The following is a 7,398-nucleotide window of genomic DNA, read 5'->3' as shown; positions in this document are numbered from 1 at the left end:
AGCTCAATAATCTTTTGTCATCTGTTTCCTGACTTACAAAATCATGCTTTTTTTCTAGGTTATATTATATTCTACTACTACATAATTTTTAAAAATTTATTTATTTTTGGCTGCATTGGGTCTTCATTGCTGCACGCAGGCTTTTTCTAGTTGCGGCAAGCGGGGACTACTCTTTGTTGCGGTGCATGGGCTTCTCATTCCGGTGGCTTCTCTTGTTGCAGAGCACGGGCTCGAGGCACGCGAGCTTCAGTAGTTGTGGCACACAGGCTCAGTAGTTGTGGCTTGCTGGCTCTAGAGCACAAGCTCAGTAGTTGTGGAGCACGGCTTAGTTGCTCCACAGCATGTGGGATCTTCCCGGACCGGGGATCGAACCTGTGTCCCCTGCATTGGCAGGCAGATTCTTATCCACTGCGCCACCAGGGAAGCCCTACTACTACATACTTTTTAATAACTCCCTGTTAAGATTCTTTATATGGAAGTACCATAATTTATGTAACCAATCTCCAATTATTGGATATTTGGACTGCTTTCAATGTTCACAAGCACTTCTTCAATAAATATCCCCTGTAGCTAAATACTAATACACATGCAAAGTTATTTCTTTAGGATAAATTGAATATATTCCAAGAAGTGAAATTGCTGGGTCAAAGAATATGAGGAAATTAAGGGCTTTTTATATGTATGGCTAAGTGATCCCCTCAATATTATTATTACCCATCCCTAATACATATATATTAAGTTATTTGCAAATTATATATATGTTACTATTCCAATATTATACATAATTTATAATTATATTTATACATAAATATAAAATACACATTGTCAACTTATTCTTCAATATATGTCAACTTATTCTTCAATATAAATTTATAACATTTATAAATATAAATGAATTTAAATTTATATATACATCTATATAACAAAACATATGCAAAAAAATTAAATGTGAGAAGTTTTAAGTGGACGTGCTATTATTTTCTTCCTACCCTGGGGGTTTTTTTGAACACCCCAAGATTGAGAGGCTTTTCATATATATGGCTAAACTATTCACCAGAAAGATATTATCAACTTACTTGAATTATCATTTTAAAATAAAGAACACAGATGCATAGTGACAGCTTACTATTGACCTCTCCCCTGTGAGGATTCCTTTCATCCTGGTCCTGTAACAGGGAAATAAATGCTTGGCCTCAGCAGGCAGCGAGGTAGACCACTTTACACAACTGATTTGCAGACCATCATTTCAGAGACGGAGCTTGCAAACAGTGGTCTAAAGAGACTGTACCAAAAAGAGTTTTGTGTACAAGGAGGTTTGGAAATGTTATATTCTGCAGTTGTCTTTTAGAGATTTGTAAAACACATGAGCTTTTAGAGACTCTGAGAAATCATATGTGAAAGAAATCCATTTATTTAGCTCAATATTTCCCAAACTTATTTACTTAATTCATGGGTTTTTTCTTTTAAAAATCACTAACGGGCTTCCCTGGTGGCGCAGTGGTTGAGAGTTCGCCTGCCGATGCAGGGGACACGGGTTCGTGCCCCAGTCCGGGAAGATCCCACATGCCGCGGAGCAGTTGGGCCCGTGAGTCATGGCCGCTGAGCCTGCGCGTCCAGAGCCTGTGCTCCGCAACGGGAGAGGCCACAACAGTGAGAGGCCCGCATATCGCAAAAAAATCACTAATATCCTATGTAATTACTTTCCAGAATTCATACTTTGGGAAATACTGATATAAATATAAAAGCAGGGGCTTTCCTGGTGGCGCAGTGGTTGAGAGTCCGCCTGCCGATGCAGGGGATGCGGGTTCGTGCCCCGGTCCTGGAAGATCCCACATGCTGCGGAGCAGCTGGGCCCGTGAGCCATGGCCGCTGAGCCTGCGCGTCCGGAGCCTGTGCTCCGCAACGGGAAAGGCCACAACAGTGACAGGCCCGCGTACCACAAAAAAAAAAGTATAAATAAATAAATAAATAAATATAAAAGCAGAAGATCTGGAATTAGTCTGCCAGATTCAAACCCCAGTTCCACTCCTTAGTAACTATGTGATACTGGGCAACTTAACCCAAATTCCTCATCATATAAAAGAGATCTGACAGTAATATTTATCATATTCAATTAATGAGGGAACTAAATGAGGATACAGATAGATACTGAACTAGATATAGATATGGAAATTAAGTAGGATGGTGCATGGCACAGAGTAAAACCCTCAATAGATGTTATATATTACTAGTCTCATATTTCATGGGTAACCACAGAAACATGTAAAGAAAAACAAAGGCAGTTGTAAAATGTAATACATTTAATAAACCACTTCCATGATAGAAACCATTATATTAACAGGAAAAAACAAAAGCGCTTTAAAAAATCTTGCTGTTCTTACAGAGAGCAACTCAGAGGCTTTTAGATGGAAATGCGTATAAATAGAAAACCCACCATTCGCATGTAAGTGTGAAGCTATCCTCAGAAAGTGATCGTAATTGTTGCTTGTAAGCTTTCAGATTCAAATTCTATTCTGGTGACCAAATGTTTTTGATGATCACACACATTTAGAAATTTCTGTAAGGGGTGCCGCTTCAGCTAACTTCCATCTTGCTGAATGAGTTGGGAAAGTGGGTACATCTCTCCCAGCTGCTTCCACTATGCATTTCATCCATATGCTGACAGGGCAGGTTTTGCTGGTGTAATTAGCCTCATTTGACACACAGATGATTTAGTTGTGCTTTCTCTTAATGATGTTCCCCTGCCACCTCAGCAGCTTCTCACATCAGAATCCAGCTATGATGTCAAGAGAAAGTAACAAGCTGTAGGATAATCGACTGACTTTTTTACAGCCAGATAGGGCATCACAGATCAGAATCTCTTGCAGAGGTTTTTAAGTGCATGGATGCCCTGGGACCCCCAACCCCCAGAAACTACTAAATCAGAATTCTCAAGTTTGGATCCAGGAATCTGTATTTTTGGAAAACTCTCTAGGTGATTTTGATTTACAAATGAGTATGAGAATCACAGCACTATTGCAAGCCACTCATTTTACAGATCAGGCTCAGAGACCATAGGAAACTGCATTTGATGACGTTCAGAACATGCTACCCCAAATATAGCACCTTGACATACTGAATATTTTAAGCTGAAGGAATTTGAGAACGAGCATGTGCAGGAAGGACTCTTTGACCTTCCTCTTCACCCCTGAAGCAGGTCATAAGACCCTCCTGTGATAGGAGCATCCTCACCTCTGAAAACAGAGGGACCAAGATGAATCCAAAGAAACAGGCCTTGCTCAGCTTCCCCTAGTTTACTGTCTTTGTTTATACCCTTCTGTCCTGTCACATTTCCCCATGACTTTCCACTTCTCTTCAAACCTAGTAATAAAAACACTTGAGCAGAAGCAAGAAGAACTACAATCCTGCAGCCTGTGGAACAAAAACCACATTCACAGAAAGATAGACAAGATGAAAAGGCAGACGGCTATGTACCAGATGAAGAAACAAGATAAAACCCCAGAAAAACAACTAAATGAAGTAGAGATAGGCAACCTTCCAGAAAAAGAATTCAGAAGAATGATAGTGAAGATGATCCAGGACCTCAGAAAAAGAATGGAGGCAAAGATCGAGAAGATGCAAGAAATGTTTAACAAGAACCTAGAAGAATTAAAGAACCATCAAACAGAGATGAACAATACAATAACTGAAATGAAAACTACACTAGAAGGAATCAATAGCAGAATACCTGAGGCAGAAGAATGGATAAGTGACCTGGAAGACAGAATGGTGGAATTCACTGCTGCAGAAAAGAATAAAGAAAAAAGAATGAAAAGAAATGAGGACAGCCTAAGAGACCTCTGGGACAACATTAAACGCAACAACATTCGCATTATAGGGGTCCCAGAAGGAGAAGAGAGAGCGAAAGGATGCAATAAAATATTTGAAGAGATTATAGCTGGAAACTTCCCTAACATGGGAAAGGAAATAGCCACCCAAGTCCAGGAAGTGCAGAGAGTCCCATACAGGAGAAACCCAAGGAGAAACACGCCGAGACACATAGTAATCAAATTAGCAAAAACTAAAGACGAAGAAAAATTATTAAAAGCAGCAAGGGAAAAATGACAAATAACATACAAGGGAACTCACATAAGGTTAACAGCTGATTTCTCAGTAGAAACTCTACAAGCCAGAAGGGAGTGGCATGGTATACTTAAAGTGATGAAAGGGAAGAACGTACAACCAAGATTACTCTACCTGGCAAGGATCTCATTTAGATTCAATGGAGAAATCAAAACCTTTACGGAGAAGCAAAAGCTAAGAGAATTCAGCACCACCAAACCAGCTCTACGACAAATGCTAAAGGAACCTCTCTAAGTGGGAAACACAAGAGAAGGAAAGAACCTGCAAAAACAAACCCAAAACAATTAAGAAAATGGTAATAGGAACATACATATCGATAATTACCTTAAATGTGAATGGATTAAATGCTCCAACCAAGACACAGGCTTGCTGAATGGATACAAAAACAAGACCCATATATATGCTGTCTACAAGAGACCCATTTCAGACCTAGGGACACATTCAGACTTAAAGTGAGGGGATGGAAAAAGATATTCCATGCAAATGGAAATCAAAAGAAAGCTGGAGTAGCAATACTCATATCAGATAAAATAGACTTTAAAATAAAGAATGTTACAAGAGACAAGGAAGGACACTACAGAATGATCAGGGGATCAATCCAAGAAGAAGATATAACAATTATAAATATATATGCACCCAACATAGGAGCACCTCAATACATAAGGCAACTGCTAACAGCTATAAAAGAGGAAATCGACAGTAACACAATAAGAGTGGGGGACTTTAACACCTCACTTACACCAATGGACAGATCATCCAAAATGAAAATAAATAAGGAAACAGAAGCTTTAAATGACACAATAGACCAGATAGCTTTAATTGATATTTATAGGACATTCCATCCAAAAACAGCAGATTACACTTTCTTCTCAAGTGCACATGGAACATTCTCCAGGATAGATCACATCTTGGGTCACAAATCAAGCCTCAGTAAATTTAAGAAAATTGAAATCATATCAAGCATCTTTTCTGACCACAATACTATGAGATTAGAAATAAATTACAGGGAAAAAAACATAAAATACACAAACACATGGAGGCTAAACAATACATTACTAAATAACCAAGAGATCACTGAATAAATCAAAGAGGAAATCAAAAAATACCTAGACACAAATGACAATGAAAACACAATGATCCAAAACCTATGGGATGCAGCAAAAGCAGTTCTAAGAGGGAAGTTTATAGCAATACACGCCTACCTCAAGAAACAAGAAGAATCTCCAATAAACAATCTAACCTTACACCTGAAGGAACTAGAGAAAGAAGAAAACACAAAACCCAAAGTTAGCAGAAGAAATCATAAAATTCAGAGCAGAAATAAGTGAAACAGAAACAAACAAAACAATAGCAAAGATCAATAAAACTCAAAGCTGGTTCTCTGGGCTTCCCTGGTGGCACACTGGTTGAGAATCTGTCTGCTAATGCAGGGGACACGGGTTCGAGCCCTGGTCTGGGAAGATCCCACATGCCGTGGAGCAACTAGGCCTGTGAGCCACAACTACTGAGCCTGCACATCTGCAGCCTGTGCTCCACAACGAGAGGCCGTGATAGTGAGAGGCCCACACACCACGATGAAGAGTGGCCCCACTTGCCACAACTAGAGAAAGCCCTCCCACAGAAACGAAGACCCAACACAGCCAAAAGTAAATAAATAAATTAATTAAATAAATAAATTGAAAAGTAACTGTACCATTAATAAATAAATAAATAAAAGCTGGTTCTTTGAGAAGATAAACAAAATTGACAAACCATTAGCCAGACTCATCAAGAGGAAGAGGACTCAAATCAATAAGATTAGAAATGAAAAAGGAGAAGTTACAACAGACATCACAGAAATACAAAGCATCCTAAGAGACTACTACAAGCAACTCTATGCCAATACAATGGACAACCTGGAAGACAAGGACAAATTCTTAGAAAGGTATAACCTTCCAAGACTGAACCAGGAAGAAATAGAAAATATGAACAGACCAATCACAAGCACTGAAATTCAAACTGTGATTAAACATCTTCCAACAAACAAAAGTCCAGGACCAGATGGCTTCACAGGTGAATTCTATGAAACATTTAGAGAAGAGCTAACACCTATCCTTCTCAAACTCTTCCAAAACATAGCAGAGGAAGGAACACTCCCAAACTCATTCTAAGAGGCCACCATCGCCTTGATACCAAAACCAGACAAAGATACTACAAAAAAAGAAAATTACAGACCAATATCACTGATGAATATAGATGCAAAAATCCTCAAAAAAATACTAGCAAACAGAATCCAACAACACATTAAAAGGATCATACACCATGATCAAGTGGGATTTATCCCAGGGATGCAAGGATTCTTCAATATACACAAATGAATCAATGTGATACACCATATTAACAAACTGAAGAATAAAAACCATATGATCACCTCAATAGATGCAGAAAAAGCTTTTGACAAAATTCAACACCAATTTTTGATAAAAACTCTCCAGAAAGTGGGCATAGAGGGAAACTACCTCAACGTAATAAAGGCCATATACGACAAACCCACAGCAAACATCATTTTCAATGGTTAAAAACTGAAAGCATTTCCTCTAAGATCAGGAACAAGACAAGGATGTCCACTCTTACCACTATTATTCAACATAGCTTTGGAAGTCCTAGCCATCGCAATCAGAGAAGAAAAAGAAATAAAAGGAATACAAATTGGAAAAGAAGAAGTAAAACTGTCACTGTTTGCAGATGACATGACACTATACATAGAGAATCCTAAAAATGCCATCAGACAACTACTAGAGCTGATCAGTGAATTTGGTAAAGTTGCAGGATACAAAATTAATGCACAGAAATCTCTTGCATTCCTATACACTAATATGAAAAATCTGAAAGAGAAATTAAGGAAACACTCCCATTTACCATTGCAACAAAAAGAATAAAATACCTAGGAATAAACCTACCTAGGGAGACAAAAGACCTGTATGCAGAAAACTATAAGACACTGATGAAAGAAATTAAAGATGATACCAACAGATGGAGAGATATACCATGTTCTTGGATTGGAAGAATCAGTAGTGTGAAAATGACTATACTACCCAAAGCCATCTACAGATTCAGTGCAATCCCTATCAAATTACCAACGGCATTTTTTACAGAACTTGAACAAATCATCTTAAAATTTGTATGGAGACACAAAAGACCCCAAATAGCCAAAGCAGTCTTGAGGGAAAAAAACGGAGCTGGAGGAATCAGACTCCCTGACTTCAGACTATACTACAAAGCTACAGTAATCAAGAC

Source organism: Leucopleurus acutus (assembly GCF_964270905.1).
Source record: "Leucopleurus acutus genome assembly, chromosome: 10".
NCBI classification, from domain to species: domain Eukaryota; kingdom Metazoa; phylum Chordata; class Mammalia; order Artiodactyla; family Delphinidae; genus Leucopleurus; species Leucopleurus acutus.
Note: the sequence above shows the minus strand (reverse complement) of the source record.